Genomic DNA, 21,369 nt, shown 5'->3' with positions numbered 1-21,369 from the left:
GGATTATTTTTGTCTTCTTCTAATGCCTCTTAAACGGAAAGTGAACCAAAAGTAACTGAAAGTAATTAGATTGTCACTAAATTGGGTAATCTAACAATTCCATTACTGATTTCAATTTTGGACAGCTAACTAGTAACTAACCGATTACATTTAGAAAGTAATCTACCTGACCCTACACAAACACACACGCACACCATTGTGTAAAACAATAGTAATTACCAGCAGTAAGGCTTTTTTAGGAAGAGGAACTTGCTCAGTGCTAGGTCGTCCAAGCCCTCCAGGTGTGTGTGTGTGTGTGTGTGTGTGTGTGTGTGTGTGTGTGTGTGTGTGTGTGTAGTCATAACAAAGACACAGAGCTCTGCTCCACTGTAAACAAACTGAGCTGGAGACAGCCCACTGCCCTTATCTCTCTGCTGTCACAAGGACTGTGTCAAGAATGCCCTTGATGTGAGTGTGTGTCAACTTCTTCATCAAAAGTTACATCAAAAGTACTACTTACATGGTGGTTTTATTTCAAGCTATTTTGAGGGTGTTGTATTTTCTTTAATCAAAATATATATATATACATATTTTTTTAAAGGAAACTACTCAAAGTAGCTAACTATAAAAGCCTGTCAACCATTTTAATCTGGTGATGATGGTTTTAGGATGTGGTTTCCTCAAACCTCCTTGGTTGAATCTGCTCAGTAGTAAGTCCCTGTACCAGTAACTTTTTCCCAGCTTCATTCACATTTCAAGAAGCACAATTATACGTTTGAGAGTTCCTGGCACCAGTTGTTCCTTCCCCCAGTCGCAACAGCCCATTCTCCCTGCTCCTCTGCCCTGTAAACTTAACACAATGTCAACTAATACACAAAAGCTGTTATTTCTTCCTATTCCTGTTTTCCAATGTGGCGCATTCACAACCCTGAACTGAGATATCTGCTATGAATGGGCTCCATCTCTCCATTCATTCGGACTAAAACGCACCAGACCACAAGCACTAGAGACTACGTGTGAATGGGAGATGGCACAGTACAACCATTCACATAAGTCAAGTAGGTTCAACTAGGATTTCAGTGTTGCCTTTTTCACTGCAGTAATACATGTAGTATGGCTATGACCTCTAACTACTCTGGCTCCTCTGAAGAACGTGAAGTGTTCAACCTGAATGACATTGACTTGTGTTGACCACACAACTACGACATGAGTGCGCATGGCATAAGATCATGTAGGAATGGAGCAGGGTTAACTCATATGGGCACACAGAACAGGGCATAACTCCCCTCAAACGTCCTCCAGTAAAACTAGAAAGTTTTAATGAGAGAGAGAGAGAGACGGAGAGAGAGAGATTAAACGGTAACACGAGAATAACGTCACTCGCTCTCAGATGTAAGCAGACTGGTCCGGAGAAAACCGCTTGCGCCTCACTCATTCGTGGTCGAAGAGAGAAAGCGTGGGGTAGAAATAGACTTGGACCAAGGAATCGTGTGGGTAGAGGCAGCACACGGCATTATCCACAAAGAAACGTGTAACGCAAAAATAGTGGTTTTAAAAAGTTATTTCCGCCAGTTGGATTTTTTTTATTGAAAAGCGCCCATATTCATCGCTGGACGTTTTGCAAAACGTGGAAAACCTACCCGTAAGTAGGGAGAATGATTTATTTTGCTTTTGCCATTCAATCCGTTTTTCATCTATAGCCTATTCCCGCTATTCACTTACACTGATTTCCTATACAATGTATTTTCAACAATGCTTAGATTACTTTAGAGGAAATGTCACAGTAAATGTAATTGTTTTCATTTGTCTGGGAGCGGCTGGTTCGGCGTTGTGGGGAAACCAGATTGACGAAAAGTTTGCCAGGCAACGTTTCACATTCTACTCTTCCATTATTTTTCATGTTATTACAATGTTATTAGGCCTGTGTATGTACGCCCGATAGCTATTTCAGCAGTTTCCGTCAAATTAACTTTGAACAAATTACACGTCAATAATAGGACACAGAGAAAAGGTATATATGCCCGCACAACAAAAAATATTGCCCTTACAAAAAAAGATTAGCAGTTTGAAATTGCAGTAAAAGTGCAGTAACTGCAGTGGGCTGTTGTATTTTAGATGCAGTTGATCTGCAGTTATACTGCGCTTTAACTGAAGTTACACTGCAAAATTACTGCAGTAGAAACACACGTGTTATTTTGAAGGCAGTATTTGCAGCGTACTGCAGTTATACTATGCTCTAATCTTTTTCCCTACGGGAATGAACGACATTTGATTTTAAAAACACAGCCTATTTATACCTGGAAAACATCCAACTCATAATGTGAACAAATGCAGATGGGGGTGTTGTCACTGAGGCAGAAGTAGCTTCTTTTTTTCTCTGACCTAGTGGCTGGCCAGTTTGGCTGATCTTAAATGGTCCAGAGGGAACTCCCTGAACTGTGATTTTGGTGGAATATCCCAACTAGAATGCTGATCTGTCAAACTGAAGGGCTAATTCATGTCAAACTAAAAAAAAGAAGTCCAAAAAGGAGAGGACATATCTTTCCTAGATGGGCTTTTGAGACTGAAGTGGTCATAAATAGGCAACTTGCTAGAGTTTTGTTGTTGTCGTTCCTGACCCTACTCCCCATCCCCCCTTTCAAAGCAACAACCTGGAACCATATCCCACCTGTGTGCGTGAGCACGTGCACTTCTGTAAGCCTATGTGTGGGAGAGCCCTGGGGGGTAAGAAATATTATATTACTGGCTACGGTGAAGCCTTTTGGACCCCTGTATTGTCAACCTCATAATAGCAGTGATATAGAGATTGTGTCCCATGAAAACCATCTCATATATGAGATCTGCTATATAGGCCAGCCTGGCCCTCTCCCCTTTCCTTAGTTAGCCATCCCATAGCTCTGCATGGGGAGTTGGCTGCCAATACAATTGTCTAAATAATCCAAACTGAAGTGCTGCAGTAAAATATTGATTTGTGTGAATAGTGGATGTGGCACTGTGTTGAATGAGAATGCTTGTTTTTGTCCCAAGGCTCAAGCCATTTAAGGGGTGTCTATAGCAGCAGTCGTTAGGGAATCAATAACTATTCACCTAAGAACAAATCAAATTCTATTAGTCACATGTGCCGAATACAACAGGTATTCTTACAGTGAAATGCTTACTTACAAGCCCCTAACCAGCAATGCAGTTTAAAAAATACAAATAAGAATAAGAAATAAAAGGAACAAGTAATATAATAGCAGCAGTAAAATAACAAGCAAGGCTATAAACAGGGGTTACTGGTACAGAGTCAATGTGCGCGGGCACCGGTTAGTCGAGGTAATTGAGGTAATATGTACATGTAGGTAGAGTTATTAAAGTGACTACACATAGATAATAACAGAGAGTAGCAGTTCTAGTCCTAGTGTTAAGTTTCTCTCTTACTTTTCTCTTGTCATTTTCTATGTTTCCCGTCACAGTACTTGCATGAAATTCCCGAGACACATTTAGAAAGACCGGACCTTTAAAGTAAATAGCTAAACATGCTACCATTCATTGTCACACTGTAGCCAACTGCGTGGCAGTGGCATGCTGCAGCACAGTCACTGTGTGATCTTGGTCAGAAGATGCCACATCATTCAATGGGGACTCACCTGTGTCTAACAATAAAGATGGCAGCCATTGGAAGACCGGTTGTGGAGTGGAAGACTGGCTGTGGTTAATGCTGGAGGTCCGAAGCACGTGGCGTCCCTCAGAGCTCCATGTTTGGACCAATAAAAAAAAAACTGGAATCAAACAGGCAACAATCATTATAGGCCTGCTGGAGAAGGCTCCACTGTTCTGCTCGGTTCAGCTCTGGCATCAGGAAAAGGGGAAAATATCCACTTCCTCCTGCTGGCTGTCTGGGCAGGCTAGGAGTGCAGCAGTTGCCTTGGGAAAGTTCTTTAATGTTATTGGTTTTTCTTCTTCTTCTCCCTTTGCCTAAACAGAATGGTGAATTATCAAAGGGTGGAAAAAATCTTACCAGCCTCTGCTTTTTTTGCGGCCTGCCTGGTGCTGTGAGTGCAGTTGGCGATTCTTTTAACGTCATATAAAAAAAACTCTGCGGACTTCGACTGGCAACCAGTTCATACAGACCACATAGTCTGCTCTCCAAACTTCAGCTTTTCTGCTCTTTGATGACATTGTCGACATGTGTATGTCATCAGTCCAGGCCCCTGACCTCAGTTTATAGCTTTCGTCAATATGTTCCCCTTTGGCGTGGCGACACTTAAAGCGACTTTCAATTGGAGGGTTTGGTGCGCACCTTTTTCATGCCCTCAGTGGTCGGGCCTTTTTCAAATATAAACATTTGCTCAATTGATTAAGTTAACATCAGTATTTCAAATCAAATCCAATTTTATTGGTCACGTGTCAAATACAGCAGTGAAATGCTTACTTACAAGCCCTTAAACAACCATGCAGTTTTAAGAAGAATACAAAAAAAAAAGAAAAGTAACAAATAATTACAGAGCAGCAGTAAAATAACAATAGCGATGCTATATAAAGGGGGTACTGGTAGAGAGTATTTGGAGACGGTTCTTAGCTGAAATCAGATCCTTTCTCTATCAGTGTGTGTGTGAAACCCGAGGCTGGACCACAGGCTCGGTGTGACAGGCCTGTGAAATTGGCTGATTAAATGGAATCTGTGGGGTCAGGGGTCAGGCTGTAGTGTGGAGGCAGGGATCCACATCTGGTGTACAGTTTGGCACAACAGGACCCCACTACTCACTACTAGAGGAGATGGGGCTTATAACATGGCTGTTTGGTTTGCGTCAGATTGCCTGAAGGGGAATGAACTGGGTCTCAGTAACACGCCGTACTCGACTTTACTTCTTACTTTTTTCCATACCAGGGGTTGTGGGTAAGAGCTGGTGTTCTATAAGAGATGCTGTTACTCAAGCAGTAGGTTAGAGTTTCAGTACTGGTCAGCCCCTTCAACCACTGTTTGCATCATACTGCTTCAAACTAACATGTTACAGATGCAGGAGGGGGAATAGAAGAGTAAAAGAAGAGAAGTTTCACTTTCACTGATTCACTGCAGCATCTGGTTTTGACATAGTCTTAGTTTTTTTTTCTTTTACCCCCTCTACAATATTCTTTGATGTTTGTGTGCAAGTCAGTGGAAGCCTTTCAACAACAACCCCCAGGAACCCTCTAAGCGATCCCAACGCGCAAAAGGAAGATTTTTTTTCAACGTCCTTTTGTTTCCCGAAGATTAGTTAATTGACAGTAAAACCACCGGAGTGACTTTGAGGAGGGCTGCGTTGGAACACGGGCAGGCGGAACCTACTGACTGACTAACTGGGTCACATTACGTTAGGAGGTTTTCCATCACAGCCTCCCGAAAGGAGACTTTGTGATTGAATTAAAAGCAGCCGTCTGTCTGTCCGAGGGAGGGTTGGGAGATGCTCTCCTACATTAGGCTCTGGATGGAAAAGTGTCACACGATTTTAGTCAGCAGAGCACAGTGGAAAAGTAGGGCCTGGGTGTGTGTGTGTGTGTACACACTGTGTGTAAATGCTTTACAGTATACCGGGGTCGTTGCTGTGTAAAGGGCCAAAGGAGTGGAAGCAGTTAAGGTGATGGAGTTTTTCCACGATGGTCGAAAGAAATAAAGAGTTTCTTTTTAGATTTCATCCTCAGAGCCATCTTCCACAGATCATAGTAATGTGTAGCACTGTATAGAATAGTGAATACCACATTCTTTCTCTGTCTCAGCCGCTCAGTCTCTCTTTCTCTCTCTCTCTCGCTCTCTTTCTCCTCTGCTCTCTCTCTGTCACGCACACTGTTAAGATTAGGCAGCATTGGAGTGAATCTGTCTTCTCTCCTCTATTTCTCTCCCTTTCCCTGAGTGTACTTTGCTTTACACTCTTTCATACTCTGACACATTCTCCCTCCTCTCCCACCGTCCTTTGGGCTCATGTGGCTCCCAGAGATGAGGCTCTGCTGGGGGTACAACAGACACTCCCGACCTCCTCTTGGCGCCTACCGGCCCCCAGCCTGGTCCCTTTACTGGGAAACCAGCAGGGAGGGGCCCACACAATAACAAAGAACTACCCTCTCTCTCTCTCTCTCTCTCTCTCTCTCTCTCTCTCTCTCTGTCTCTCTCTTTCAATTCAATTCAAATGGGCTTTATTGGCATGAGAAACATATGTTTACATTGCCAAAGCAAGTGGAATTCACAATAAACAAGACACAAAATAAAATCAACAAAACACGGTTGGAAATTAACCGTAAACATTACATCACAAAGGTTTGAAAAAGATTAACACATTTCAAGTCTCTCTCTTTCTCCTCTCTCTCTCCTCTCCCTCTCTCTCTCTCCTCTCTCTCTTCCTAAGAATAAGATATCCGGAGACTGACTGACAGGAGGGGAGGTGGGTGAGGGAGGAGGTTAGAGGGCAGGACCGGGGAGGTTCCAGTCTGTCTGGCTGAACAAGCAGAGGCGAGTTGGGGTTTTGTCCCATTGTGTCTGTCAATGGGTCAGTCTCAGGGAACTACGGACAGACGGACATCAGCCGTTCCCAGCTGGTCTATCATAGAAATTAGATTCAGATTAGCTGTTTGTATTCCCGGTTTGTGTGGGAAGTAATGTGCCGATCTCTTATTTCTGCATGTAACATGCTCAGTGTAGCCAACATGTAACATACTAGTCTGGGGATCCACTAAAACTGGTTCCCTTTTTGCCGATGTGACACTTGAGGACAATGGACATTCTTTCCTTTATGGATTCTGAGTTCCCTGCAGAAGGATCCTTTCAGCCATCCTTAGGTTGCCGTGGCAGCAGACGTTCTGTCCGGGGTTTATGGATATTGATTGGCTGAAACTCAAGTGACCCGGGCCTCGGCCTCGCAGCTGTATGCTAATGAAAGAGAGAGATTACAGCCAATCAGAAACATCTGGCCCTCTGCGCATGGTGATAAGGAGATTATCATTTGGTGTGCGTCTGTTTACGAACAATGTGCTTTGAGTCGGGTTTGGTACAGGTGTTGAAGATGACAGGCTACATGATTGTAGTGGTTCATCAGGCTTTGTGATATGAGTGTTATGTGTTTTTGTTCGTAGCTGGGTAACATCTGAAAGATAGAACTGTTCACCGTGGTGCAGAAATCAACTCCCCCCTCCTGTAGAAGTCAAGAAGTCTGACCAAGCGCTGACCAAACTCTTTTCTAGCTAACAGTTAGTTTATGACTGATCTGTCCTCTTCTCTTTCCCTGTCACCATGACTACTCCACTTCAGTTTGGATTAGCAAGCCTTCAGCGGTCATTATCACCAGCAGCTAGGGCCATCGTAGCGCCACAGACGGAAACCAACTGCCATAGCGGTCTCTGTCTTTCTCCTCCTCCTCCTCCTCTGTTCAATTCAAATGGATTTATTGGCACGGAAAACACATGTTAACATTGCCAAAGCGAGTGAAATAGATAATCCAAAAGTGAAATAAACAATCAAAAATTAATAGTAAACATTTACGCTCACAGAAATTTCAAAGGAATAGAGACATTTCAAATGTCAGATTATGTATGAATACAGTGTTATAACAATGTGCAAATAGTTAAAGTACAAAAGGGAAAATAAATAAAAATAAATATGGGTTGTATTTACACTGGTGTTTGTTTTCTTGTTTGATCTTGCTGTTGTGATTGTACACTGTGGTATTTTACCCAATAGACATGGGAGTTTATCGTAATTGTGTTTGTTTTCAAAAAGTTTGTGGTTCTGTGTAATCTGAGGGAAATATTGTGTCTCTAATATGGTCATACATTTGGCAGGAGGTTAGGAGGTGCAGCTCAGTTTCCACCTTGTTTTTTGGGCAGTGTGTACGTAGCCTGTCTTCTCTTGAGAGCTAAGTCTGCCTACAGCGGCCTCTCTCAATAGCAAGGCTAAGCTCACTGAGTCTGTACATAGTCACAGTGGTCAGGTATTATTCCATTGTTTACTCTCTGTTTAGGGCCAAATAGCATTCCAGTTTGCTCAGTTTTTTTGTTAAATTCTTTCCAATGTGTAAAGTAATTATCTTTTTGTTTTCTCATGATTTGGTTGGGTCTAATTGTGTTGCTGTTGCCGTCCTGGGGCTCTGTGGGGTGTGTTTATGAACAGAGCCCCAGGACCAGCTGCTTAAGGGACTGTTCTCTAGATCTCTCTGTAGGTGATGGCTTTGTTATGGAAGGTTTGGGAATCGCTTCCTTTTAGTTGGTTGTAGTATTTAACGTCTCTTTTCTGGATTTTGATCATTAGCGTGGATTGGTCAAATTCTGCTCTGCATGCATTATTTGGTATTTTACATTGTACACGGAGGATGTTTTTGCAGACTTCATAGTCTCAATTTGGTGTTTGTTCCATTTTGTGAATTGTTGGTTGGTGAGCGAGCCCGGACATCACAACCATAAAGGGCAATGGGTTCTATAACTGATTCAAGTATTTTTAGCCAGATTCAAATGTTATGTTCCTTTTGATGGCGTAGAAGGCCCTTCTTGCCATGTCTTTTAGATTGTTCACAGCTTTGTGGGAGTTACCTGTGGTGCTGATGTTTTTTGGAACACCAGTCTTACTGAGATTTAACGTCAGGGCCCAGATCTGACAGAATCTGTGCAGAAGATCTAGGTGCTGCTATAGGCCATCCTTGGTTGGGGGATCTCTCTCTTTCTCTCTCTCCTCTTGGCCCACCAAGTTGTGCTAAAGACGGGCTGTCCTCTTCCAGACTAGTGTTAGGTGATTTTTCAAGCCATACGGTGTTTCAGGGAGATGCGAGAGCTCTAAGTCTATGAGTTAGTTCCAACTGTAAACCAGGGTCTGCTAGTTAGGTGTTGAAGGGTATCTGACTCAATAGGTGATCATGACTTACACACACTGGGCACTATTCAATCAAAGAGTCGATGTGGAAGTGTCAGGGCTAAGGTTAACCAACCAACAGTCGTATATTGAATTAAAGTAGTTGAGTTGTGTTTAACCTGCCCAGGGACTGCGGTTGAAAATTAGCCGGCTGGCTAAAACCTGCACTTTTACTGAAACGTTGATTAATGTGCACTGTCCCTGTACATTTTTACTCAGTTTTGCATAGTTTCACATAGTTCATATTTTTCTATTGATTTCCTTTTATTATAGATAATCAATCCAAATAGAATCATATTCTCAGTGCAAGAAGCATGGACAGCTAGTGTTTTGATATTGTATTTTGAGTGAATAAGGCCCACTGTTTGAATGGAAGCCAAGGGCCCCGGTCACTGTGTATAGGCCAGGTTAGTGGTGTGTACCAGGTCTCTCTGTGTAATGAATAGTGTAGGATTAATGGTGTGTGCATCTGGGAACGCATTTGTTGCAGCACGAAAGAGTCTCCAGGGTTAGCTGCTGCTGCTGCAGGGGACTGGAGAGCTGTCACACTGGATCGGACAGGGGGCGGGATATAATGATACATCACCTAGGGGACTGTAGACAGATGCAGCCGCGCGCACACACACACACTCACACTCTCACACATGTGCATGCGCATGCCGTAGCAGATTCAATGACATGAAGCGTGTTTTTATTGTCTCCCAATTGTTCATGTTAGTCTGCCCAAGGACAAACTGTGAGCTCTGAACCAATAACCGACAGAGACAGATTCAGTCTGATTGTTTGGCAATGACCATACCTCCAGTTAAACCCACATAAAACAGCACAGTGTCCCGAGGCCCCAGAACTCATATCCCTCTGTCTCATGAATACAGGACTAATTGAATTCAGCTGGAATCAGCCAAAGCAGTTATATCACCACTGTACAGCCTCTCCTCTCCTAATCAACAGATGCATCCTGTTTGGTGAAATCTCAGGTGCTGTGAAGGACAGCCGGGCACTGACACACTTTCAGTCACTAAACAAACACAGAATGAACTGACACAGTTTCAGTTTCACCTCAAGCTCACCTTCCTCTCTCTCATTCCCTGTTAACCCCTCCCCCCTTCCATTGTCTATAAACCTGCAGTGCTCTACTCTACTTTGTTTCAATCCCTGGTCCTATCACACTTAGAGTACTGTCCAGTTATATGTTCATCTGTAGCGAAGAAAGATTTTAAAAAGCTCCAAATGGCTCAAAACAGGGCTGCCAGATTACCTCTTCAATTGGTCTATCTGAATGAATATTAGTCAAATGCATGAGAATCTCTCATGTCTTCATGTTGAAAACAAATTACTATCCAGTTTTCTGATTTTCTTTAGGAATGTTATATTTTTCCAAAAAACACAGTATTTTTCAGGCAAACCAGACAGGCAAAGACCCAAGCCAAGGACAAATCTCATTAAATCTACAGTTTTATATAGAGCAATAGCTGAATGGAACTCTTTACCAATCCATATTTTTCAGGCAAAAAGTAAATCGACCTTCAAGAAAAAAATAAAAGAACATCTAATGTGATAGATCATATGACTGGACAGGAAATAGAAAGTATCGATTGAATGTTAAATGTGTTCCCTGTCAGGTATTTGAATTGTCTGTATTGTCTACTTGTTGAATGATTGTGAAGTCTTGATTTGTGGTTGTTTGTAATGTCTGGTTAATTGGTTTTTGACCCCAGGAAGATTAGCTAGCGTTATGGCGTTAGCTAATGGGGATCCTAATAAAAATGACAAAATGTCTCCTGTCAGGGAGACTTCCTGTGAGGCTACAGTAGTACAGTGCCTTCAGAAAGTATTCACACCCCTTGACTTTTTCCACATTTTGTTGTGTTACTGCCTGAATTTAAAATGTATTAAATTGTGATTTTGTGTTTACAAAAAATTAAAAGCTGAAATGTCTTGAGTCAATGAGTATTCAAACCCTTTGTTATGGCAAGCCTAAATAAATGAGGAAGTACAAATTTGCTTAACAGGTCTCATAAGTTGCATGAACTCATAGTGTTTAACATGATTTTTAAATGACTACCTCATCTCTGTACCCCACACATACACTGAGTGTACAGAATATTAAGGACACCTTCCTAACCCCCCCCCCCCCCCCCCCTTTCCACTCAGAACAGCCTCAATTCTTCAGGGCAGGGACTCTACAAGGTGTCGAAAGCGTTCCACGGGGATGCTGGCCCACGTTGACTCTAATGCTTCCCACAGTTGTGTCAAGTTGTCTTGATGTCCTTTGGGTGGTAGACCATTCTTAATACACACGGTCAACTGTTGAGGGTGAAAAACCCAGCAGCGTTGCAGTTCTTGACACAAACCGGTGCGCATGTCACCTACTACCATACTCCGTTCAAAGGCCTTGAAGCCGTAAGACTGCTGAACAGTTAATCAAATGGCCACCCGGACTATTTGCATTGACCCCCTTTTTTATTGTTATCTATCTAAGGCTTTTATTGACAATTATATGAAGTTGATGCAAAGAGTCAATATTTGCAGTGTTGACCCTTCTTTTTCAAGACCTCTGCAATCCGCCCCGGCATGCTGTCAATTAACTTCTGGGCCACATCCTGACTGATGACAACCCATTCTTGCATAATTAATGCTGGGAGTTTGTCAGAATTTGTGGGGTTTTGTTTGTCCACCTGCCTCTTGAGGAATGACCACAAGTTCTCAGTGGGATTAAGGTCTGGGGAGTTTCCTGGCCATGGACCCAAAATATCGATATTTTGTTCCTCGAGCCACTTAGTTATCACTTTTGGCTTATGTCAAGGTGCTCCATCATGCTGGAAAATGCATTGTTCGTCACCAAACTGTTCCTGGATGGTTGGGAGAAGTTGCTCTCTGAGGATGTGTTAGTACCATTCTTTATTCATGTCTGTGTTCTTAGGCAAAATTGTGAGTGAGCCCACTCCCTTGGCTGAGAAGCAACCCCACACATGAATGGTCTCAGGATGCTTTACTGTTGGCATGACACAGGACTGATGGTAGCGCTCACCTTGTCTTCTCCGGACAAGCTTTTTTTCCGGATGCCCCAAACAATCGGAAAGGGGATTCATCAGAGAAAATGATTTGACCCCAGTCCTCAGCAGTCCAATCCCTGTACCTTTTGCAGAATATCAGTCTGTCTCTGATGTTTTTCCTGGAGAGAAGTTGCTTCTTTGCTGCCCTTCTTGACACCAGGCAATCCTCCAAAAGTCTTCGCCTCATTGTGCGTGCAGATGCACTCACACCTGCCTGCTGCCATTCCTGAGCAAGCTGTGTACTGGTGGTGCCCCGATCCCGCAGCTGAATCAACTTTAGGAGATGGTCCTGGCGCTTGCTGGACTTTCTTGGGCGCCCTGAAGCCTTCTTCACACCAATTAACCATTCTCCTTGAAGTTCTGGTTGATTTCGGTGCAATCTTACTGGCAGCAATACCCTTGCCTGTGAAGCCCTTTTTGTGCAAAATGATGACGGCACGTGTTTCCTTGCAGGCAACCATGGTTGACAGAGGAAAAACATTGATTCCAAGCACAACCCTCCTTTAAAAGCTTCCAGTTTGTTATTCAAACTCAATCAGCATGACAGCGTGATCGCCAGCCTTGTCCTCGTCAACACTCACACCTGTGTTAACGAGAGAATCACTGACATGATGTCAGTTGGTCCTTTTGTGGCATAGCTGAAATGCAGTGGAAATGTTTTTGGGCGATTCAGTTCATGTGCATGGCAAAGAGGGACTTTGCAATTAATTGCAATTAATCTGATCATTCTTCGTAACATTCTGGAGTATATGAAAACTGCCATCATACAAACTGAGGCAGCAGACTTTGTGAAAATTAATATTTGTGTCATTCTCAAAACGTTTGGCCACGACTGTAGGAGATATATTCACCTTTCAGCAGGACAATAACCTAAAACAACAACAAAAAGTCCAAATATACACTAGAGAATGCTCCTGAGTGGCCTAGTTACAGTTTTGACTTAAATCAGCAATCAAATCCATGGCAAGACTTGAAAATGGCTGTCTAGCAATGATGAACAAACAACTTGACAGAGCTTGAAGAATTTTCAAAAGAATAATGTGCAAATATTGTATAATCCAGGTGTGCAATGCTCTTAGAGACCTACCCAGAAAGACTCACAGGTGTAATCAGTGGCAAATGGGATTCGAACATGTATTGCAAACATTTATAAATACATGTTTTCACTTTGGCATTATGCGGTATTGTGTGTAGATGGTGGAGAAAAAAAATACATGTAATCCATTCAGAATTCAGGCTGTAACACAACTAAATGTGGAATATGTCAAGGGGTATGCATACCTTCTGAAGGCACCATATTACTTCAAATGAATGATAACAATTGGATGACTTTGGGCGATTCAGATAGCAACAATTGGATGACTTTGGGCGATTCAGATAGCAACAATTGGATGACTTTGGGCGATTCAGATAGCAACAATTGGATGACTTTGGGCGATTCAGATAGCAACAATTGGATGACTTTGGGCGATTCAGATAGCAACAATTGGATGACTTTGGGCGATTCAGATAGCAACAATTGGATGACTTTGGGCGATTCAGATAGCAACAATTGGATGCATACTTTATTCCAATATTTTCATAATTCAGTGATATTTATTCCAGTGGTGGAAAATGTTGTCACACAAAAATGGTCATACTTGAGTAATAGTAAAAATACCTTAATAAAAAATGACTCGAGTAAAAGCGAATGTCAGCATGTAAAATACTACTTGAGTAAAAGTCTAAAAGTATTTTGTTTAAAATATACTTAAGTATCAAAAGTAAAAGTGCAAATAATTTCAAATTCCTTATATTAAGCAAACCAGACAGCACAGTGTTCTTTTCTTTTTCTTTTTTCTATCTACGGATAGCCAGGTGCCCATTCCAACACTCAGACATCATGTACAAACAAATCATTTGTGTTTTGTGCGTCCGCCAGATCGGAGGCAGTAGGAATGACCATGTTCTCTTGAGAAGTGAGTGGATTGGACCATTTCCCTGTCCTTCTAAACATTCAAAACGTAACGAGTACTTTTGGGTGTCAGGGAAAATTTATGGAGTAAAGAATACATTATTTCTTTAGGAATGTAGTGAAGTAAAAGTTAAATATAAACAGTAAAGTAAAGTACAGATACCCCCAAAAACGACTTAAGTAGTACTTTAAAGTATTTATACTGAAGTACCACTGATGTATTCCCACAGTAATTTATTATGGATCCATTCAGTTGTGGTTAAGAAAACTGTGCATGTGGTGGGCTGTGCGAAGAGATGGGCGAAGCTTAGAACTGCCAGGAGGATAGATGTAATGGGCGCTGCCTAGCACCCATCAAGAGGTTAAGAGCGTAGTGCGTGTGTGCCATTACAGCTACAATTCATACTGAGCCGCAGGCAGAACTTTACCAATCACGACTAGGTCGGTTGGCGGGAAAGAAAAGTAGAGACTTTGTCGCCGGCAATACCGTTCGTACAGTGCCTTGCGAAAGTATTCGGCCCCCTTGAACTTTGCGACCTTTTGCCACAATTCAGGCTTCAAACATAAAGATATAAAACTGTATTTTTTTGTGAAGAATCAACAACAAGTGGGACACAATCATGAAGTGGAACGACATTTATTGGATATTTCAAACTTTTTTAACAAATCAAAAACTGAAAAATTGGGCGTGCAAAATTATTCAGCCCCTTTACTTTCAGTGCAGCAAACTCTCTCCAGAAGTTCAGTGAGGATCTCTGAATGATCCAATGTTGACCTAAATGACTAATGATGATAAATACAATCCACCTGTGTGTAATCAAGTCTCCGTATAAATGCACCTGCACTGTGATAGTCTCAGAGGTCCGTTAAAAGCGCAGAGAGCATCATGAAGAACAAGGGACACACCAGGCAGGTCCGAGATACTGTTGTGAAGAAGTTTAAAGCCGGATTTGGATACAAAAAGATTTCCCAAGCTTTAAACATCCCAAGGAGCACTGTGCAAGCGATAATATTGAAATGGAAGGAGTATATGATCACTGCAAATCTACCAAGACCTGGCCGCCCCTCTAAACTTTCAGCTCATACAAGGAGAAGACTGATCAGAGATGCAGCCAAGAGGCCCATGATCACTCTGGATGAACTGCAGAGATCTACAGCTGAGGTGGGAGACTCTGTCCATAGGACAACAATCAGTCGTATATTGCACAAATCTGGCCTTTATGGAAGAGTGGCAAGAAGAAAGCCATTTCTTAAAGATATCCATAAAAAGTGTTGTTTAAAGTTTGCCACAAGCCACCTGGGAGACACACCAAACATGTGGAAGAAGGTGCTCTGGTCAGATGAAACCAAAATTGAACTTTTTGGCAACAATGCAAAACGTTATGTTTGGCGTAAAAGCAACACAGCTGAACACACCATCCCCACTGTCAAACATGGTGGTGGCAGCATCATGGTTTGTGCCTGCTTTTCTTCAGCAGGGACAGGGAAGATGGTTAAAATTGATGGGAAGATGGATGGAGCCAAATACAGGACCATTCTGGAAGAAAACCTGATGGAGTCTGCAAAAGACCTGAGACGGAGATTTGTCTTTCAACAAGACAATGATCCAAAACATAAAGCAAAATCTACAATGGAATGGTTCAAAAATAAACATATCCAGGTGTTAGAATGGCCAAGTCAAAGTCCAGACCTGAATCCAATCGAGAATCTGTGGAAAGAACTGAAAACTGCTGTTCACAAATGCTCTCCATCCAACCTCACTGAGCTCGAGCTGTTTTGCAAGGAGGAATGGGAAAAAATGTCAGTCTCTCGATGTGCAAAACTGATAGAGACATACCCCAAGCGACTTACAGCTGTAATCGCAGCAAAAGGTGGCGCTACAAAGTATTAACTTAAGGGGGCTGAATAATTTTGCACGCCCAACTTTTCAGTTTTTGATTTGTTAAAAAAGTTTGAAATATCCAATAAATGTCGTTCCACTTCAAGATTGTGTCCCACTTGTTGTTGATTCTTCACAAAAAAATACAGTTTTATATCTTTATGTTTGAAGCCTGAAATGTGGCAAAAGGTCGCAAAGTTCAAGGGGGCCGAATACTTTCGCAAGGCACTGTATATAAAAGAAAGGTTGGTGGTAAAGCATCTTGGTTTGGAAGGTGTATTAGAGGCATTACAGGCTCCATTATGGCCTTGTTAATGTAAAGCCATCAGATTCCTGGGGGGAGGGGGGGGGGACTAGGTGTGGCTTCTTTTCTGCTGAGAAGTATTGAATTCCAATGGAATACAATAGAAATGGATCACAGTCAATACTCAGGAAGAACAGAAATAGGATTAGTCTCGACCTGGAAGGAAGAGTGGAAGGAGGAAATGTGTCTGGTCCAATAGTGGATGTTTTCTCCTGGGAGAGTCAGGGTTGGCCCAGGTCCATTACAGGAGTGTTAACCTCCCCATCCGTTATTATAGGACAGTTATTAGCCATGCCTCTGCGCGTGTGTGTCCATGCTAAGTCTATCAGAGAACACATTATAGCTCAGACACACCGGTGGGATTTGTCAAACGTTTGCCTCCCGACAGTACTTAGCACCTCTGAACAGTGTGTCGGCTGTCAATCTCGTTTTGTGTTCACCCCAGCAACTTTGAAGTCGTCAGCCTCTCAACCTTGTTAAAATACTCCCAACAAGAAGGTAGCAGTAACGTTGTCTGGCAATGTGTGTTGCTAATGGTCTCGATTCCAATGTTAGCTCGCTAACTGTGCTAACTGTGCTAACGTTGCTGTTTCTTTTGTAGAAAGTACTTGATGATCATAGCCAGATGGCCACAGCTAGATAACTGATGACGAAGAAACTATTTCATTCACTCTCCAAAATCTTGGAGGAATGATTTTGTTTTGTGTGCAACATCCCATAGCCCACATTGCATATGAAATGTGACTGGCTCATGTCATTTAGCCGTGGATGTACGGAGAAAATGCCCTCTTTTTCCCTCTTTGTTGTCAAGTTGTTGGCCATTGGCAAGCTTTGCTATTCTACATGTAGAAAAGGCAAGTCCCCCGCAACTGGATCGGCACGCAGCAGGTACCGCTTTTGTTCTAGCAAGAGAAGGAAAGGCCTTCCACTTTGGTAAGTACCTGTCAGTAGTCTATCGGCAGTGAGATTCTTGGTTCATGCTTCAGTCTCTCCCTGACTCCAGGCATCAGGGACCCATATTCACAGCACTCTTTAAATCTGCAGGCCAAATGTATTCACTAGTGTGTGTGTGTGTGTGTGTGTGTGTGTGCCTCTGCAGTCGTATTGTGTTGCATATTTATGCTCTGTTCTCCTGCCTTGGCTGCATGCAATCAGGAAAGTCAGCTCATTCTCTCAGTTGGAACAATGAAGTCAACTAAGTCAACTAAGCAACACACAGGCCAGAAGCCCCCCAGTCATTGAGTTCATAACCATTCTCTCCTCTCCTATCCTGGCAAGTAGAGTAGTGTGCTGCTGGAAGGTACTGTGTCTTTGTTACAGATGTGTTTGTGGTCAGATATTTTCCATCAGGCAGTAGCTGGCCTAGCGGAGAGAGAGACAGGTCCTCATTGTTAGGCTGATGCTGCCCAGCCATCTGTGCAACTCCACAGCCTGTACTCTGCTCAGTTATTAGAGTCATCCCTGCAAGCTGATGTAATCTGTCTCTGTGTGTGGTCGTTTGTGGGCAACACACACATGAAAGCACAGTGCACCATATACAAAATACACACACCTACAACACATGAAGGAATACATACAACTTACACACATACAAGGTACACACCATCATAAAGACAGAGGAAATTAAAGTGTGTGTTTAGCCTAATCATTACGTTTGCTCAAAGTCTGTAATCAACAACGTGCATATTGCCTAAGGGTGGTTTGCACACCTTGTATTTCAACATTACAGCTGGTGTCCTGTCTAAATGGCCCAAGTTGCACAGCAGTGAAGTGAAAGTGTGAGTGTATTCAGGCGAACAAGGATGATTTTGCAGAGGCAACTAAACGCTATTGGAAGTGATGATGTCATTAAAAAGGGACTGTTTTGCTTGGATCTGTACTTCAGTTTCTGTTGAACTTCTCTCACACATCCAGTTTGTTCCTTAATCTATGCTTCTTGGTTGGGGCAGCGAGGCAGTAGGGCTGGCCAGTAAACCGCATTTGACTATATACCAGAATTGATGCACTGACCAGTTTGGATCTTTACTTTACCTTACATAACGGTATTGCAATGTTTTGTTTGTTAAATGTTTTATAAATGTAATAACTGAGTGATGAAACTCAAAAAAAAGTATGGCAGTCGTCCGTTCTTCCCGCCAGTAAGAGACTGCTAACCGCTGAGAAATGCTAATTTGCGAGCAAGAGCTTCGGGTTCACACTGCGCACATGTCATTTTATGCCATGAATAGTGCCTGTGAGGCAATGCTGATGCAAAAGGTGTGGACATGTACTTTTTTGCCATGAATCTTGCCTTTGTGGCAGAGCAGGTGCCAGAAAGCACCTTTAGAAATCGGAACAATGCCCCTTGTGGCTAAAGTAAGAACTGCCATTGAATCCATTGAAAATACATGGTTCTATAGGATCATAATTAATAGTAGTGGTTCTATAGAAAATGCATGGTTCTATAGGATCATAATTAATAGTTAATAGTAGTGGTTCTATAGGATCATAATTAATAGTTAATAGTAGTGGTTCTATAGAAAATGCATGGTTCTATAGGATCATAATTAATAGTTAATAGTAGTGGTTCTATAGGATCATAATTAATAGTTAATAGTAGTGGTTCTATAGAAGATGCATGGTTCTATAGGATCATAATTAATAGTAGTGACTTTCTTCATGATAAATAGGCATACAAAGACAAAATAAATGTTTTACATTGTGGAAATTAAAACCAATTAGTGAAGGAAATGCAGAAATTGATGAAAATGCTGACAATGATTTTCATGTTGAAGTTTGATTGAACATTATAAATCAATCAGAAGAGAGAACGCTCTATCAAAACACTTAGCATATACCTGTTGCCACCCTGGGATCATGCTTTACTCATGAAGAATATTTAGACATTTTATTATTAAAAAACAAAATCATACTGTCAAAAATGTGAAAAATACTGTGATGTGATAATTTGGCCACATCGCCCAGCCCTACGGGGTAGCGACAGTAGATGTTCTTCTGTACAGTAGCTTAAATGTAAAGCACACATCCTGAGTTAAGAGTCAAGAGTGATGTTGTCCCAGTCGCTCTCTCTCTCTTTCTTTCTTTCTTTCTTTCTTTCTTTCTTTCTTTCTTTCTTTCTTTCTTTCTTTCTTTCTTTCTTTCTTTCTTTCTTTCTTTCTTTCTTTCTTTCTTTCTCTCTCTCTCTCTCTCTTTCTTTCTTTCTTTCTTTCTTTCTTTCTCTCTCTCTCTCTCTCTCTCTCTCTCTCTCTCTCTCTCTCTCTCTCTCTCTCTCTCTCTCTCTCTCTCTCTCTCTCTCTCTCTCTCTCTCTCTCTCTCTCTCTCTGTCTCTGTCTCTCTGTCTCTCTCTCTCTGTCTCTCTCTCTCTCTCTCTCTCTCTCTCTCTCTCTCTCTCTCTCTCTCTCTCTCTCTCTCTGAGGCAGCTAGCTAGCCCTGACACCAAACGGAAGCTCAGCGGCACCACAAATCCAAAGCTTTTTCCTTTTCCTCCTCTCGTCTCTTTGAAGAGCTCCTGGCAAGGCTTTCAAAGGCCCTGGTCTCCTCTCTGGTCTCCCAACGTAATGTGTGTTAAATGTAAGACAGCTGGCCAGCAGAGTAGGAACAGAACAGAGTTTATAGCTTGGTTATCATTGGTTGTGTTTGTCATCTCAGTATTTCAAAATTTCTCTTATAATATACAGTCGTATCCAGGGTTAACACCCCTACTCTTGCGATAAGTGCCATGGGATGTTTTGTGACCACAGAGAGTCAGGACAACCTTTTAACGTCCCAGCCGAAAGACGGCACACTGTGCAGGGCAGTGTCCCCACTGCCCTGGGGGATTAGGATTTTCTTAGACTGGAAGGAAGAGTGCCCCCTAGTGGCCCTCCAACAGCATCTGGTCTCCCATCAAGAGATCGACCAGGACCGTCCCTCCTTAGCTTCAGAGGCAAGCCAGCAGTGGGATGCAGGGTGGTATGCTGCTGGCAATGTCAGCAGGCGTTTCTTATAGAGTGGAGTCAGAATAAACACATCGAATCAAACTTTATTTAAAGCCCATTTCACACGTATCGCAATCAGCGATAGCAACACATTTTACACAACCCTAATGGAGTCATGTGTAAACATTCTTCACAGTGTATGTGTGTCTTCCTTGCAATGAATGTATATCCCATACTTGGAATAAACAGTCATTGAATTACCATGGATATTGCCCGTGTGTCCAAGACGTAAACATGGAAACATACTGTACATAAAGGGTGACTATTGGTCAAGACGACCAACTATGTGTTTGGTGTTGTGTAAATAGTCACGAGCAGCTATGAAAAACATTGGAGAACACAGTTTTTCCAGTTCAGTTTACTGTACGCGTTCATCTGATACACAAGAAAGCACTGAGAGTGAGCGGAGGAGTGCCAGTGTGTAACAGATGGAGAGATATGATACAGAAAGCGTCTTCCGAGGAAGCGTTCTGTTTCTGTGATATTTGTCTCCTCAACTCTCCGCCTTTTCTCTACATTTTGATCCCTACCGCCTCCTTTCACTTTCTCTCTCACCCCCTTGGTCTTTCAAACACACGTATAGCCAGGTGAGAGGTGTGTGTGCGTGCGTGCGTGTGCGTGTGCGTGCGTGTGCGTGCGTGCGTGTGTGTGTGAGAGCGAGAGAGAAAGAGAGTAAAGCAATACTGACCATCGCTTCTGTCGTTCGGGGATTCAATCACAGCTTGAGAAACGTTTAGGACCAGAGAGAGTCCCCCAGTAAGCCCCCTCCTTCCCCACTCCATCACTTCACTTCCCCAAACAACCCACCTCTTCCCCGAACTCCCTAACGGCTATAAGAGAGACCCCACTATGGTGGGGTTGGCCACAGTGGACATATTATATAGGAAATCTCAGAGGACATCTTATTCCCTATACTATGTTATGCAGCCACACACTTCTATGCTCCACTATCAGGAGAGAAACGGTGTACGATTTGACCGAGCTTGTCGTAACTGTGTGACTGTGTAACTGGGTTGTGATAGTGGAGGGAAAAGCCCCTTGGCCAGGGTCATTTACTGTGACCTGAGTCTTCAGCTCTGTTATTGGGAAATACTCTGCAAGAACCTCGAATCGACACTGTTCGGGTTCAGCTGAGTAACGACGTCAAATGGCACATGCACGCGCACGAACACGAACACACACTCGGACACATACACACAATGGAAACCTAGAAAGCCTTCAGAGGGGACGTGTGAAGTGTATGTGTGCATTAAACATTACGGTATGATGATAAGAACATGATATCTCACTCTACTTGGCATACCTCTGGGTGGAGGAGTAAGGACCGATGCCCTGGCTTTGCTTCAGTAAATCTGAGTTGAAGGGGTGAATT

At 42.7% G+C, this 21,369-nt stretch overlaps 1 protein-coding gene across 2 annotated transcripts in view; it reads left to right on the top strand.

The window, feature by feature from the left end:
* Positions 1-981: 981 nt before the first annotated feature.
* LOC110509667 (LHFPL tetraspan subfamily member 2a protein) overlaps positions 982-21,369 on the top strand; it is a 69,866-nt gene continuing 49,478 nt past the window's right edge. Inside the window, exon 1 of one of the 2 annotated variants that reach the window (XM_021590682.3) lies at positions 982-1,621. The gene's annotated coding sequence lies outside the window, so the exon portion shown is untranslated. The remainder of the gene's footprint in view (positions 1,622-21,369) is intronic. The other variant, XM_021590684.3, reaches the window with a different exon arrangement.

Source organism: Oncorhynchus mykiss, chromosome 29 (genome assembly GCF_057628025.1).
Source record: "Oncorhynchus mykiss isolate SJ-2025 chromosome 29, ASM5762802v1, whole genome shotgun sequence".
Classification (NCBI taxonomy): domain Eukaryota; kingdom Metazoa; phylum Chordata; class Actinopteri; order Salmoniformes; family Salmonidae; genus Oncorhynchus; species Oncorhynchus mykiss.
This window is presented reverse-complemented; position numbering and strand designations above follow the sequence as displayed.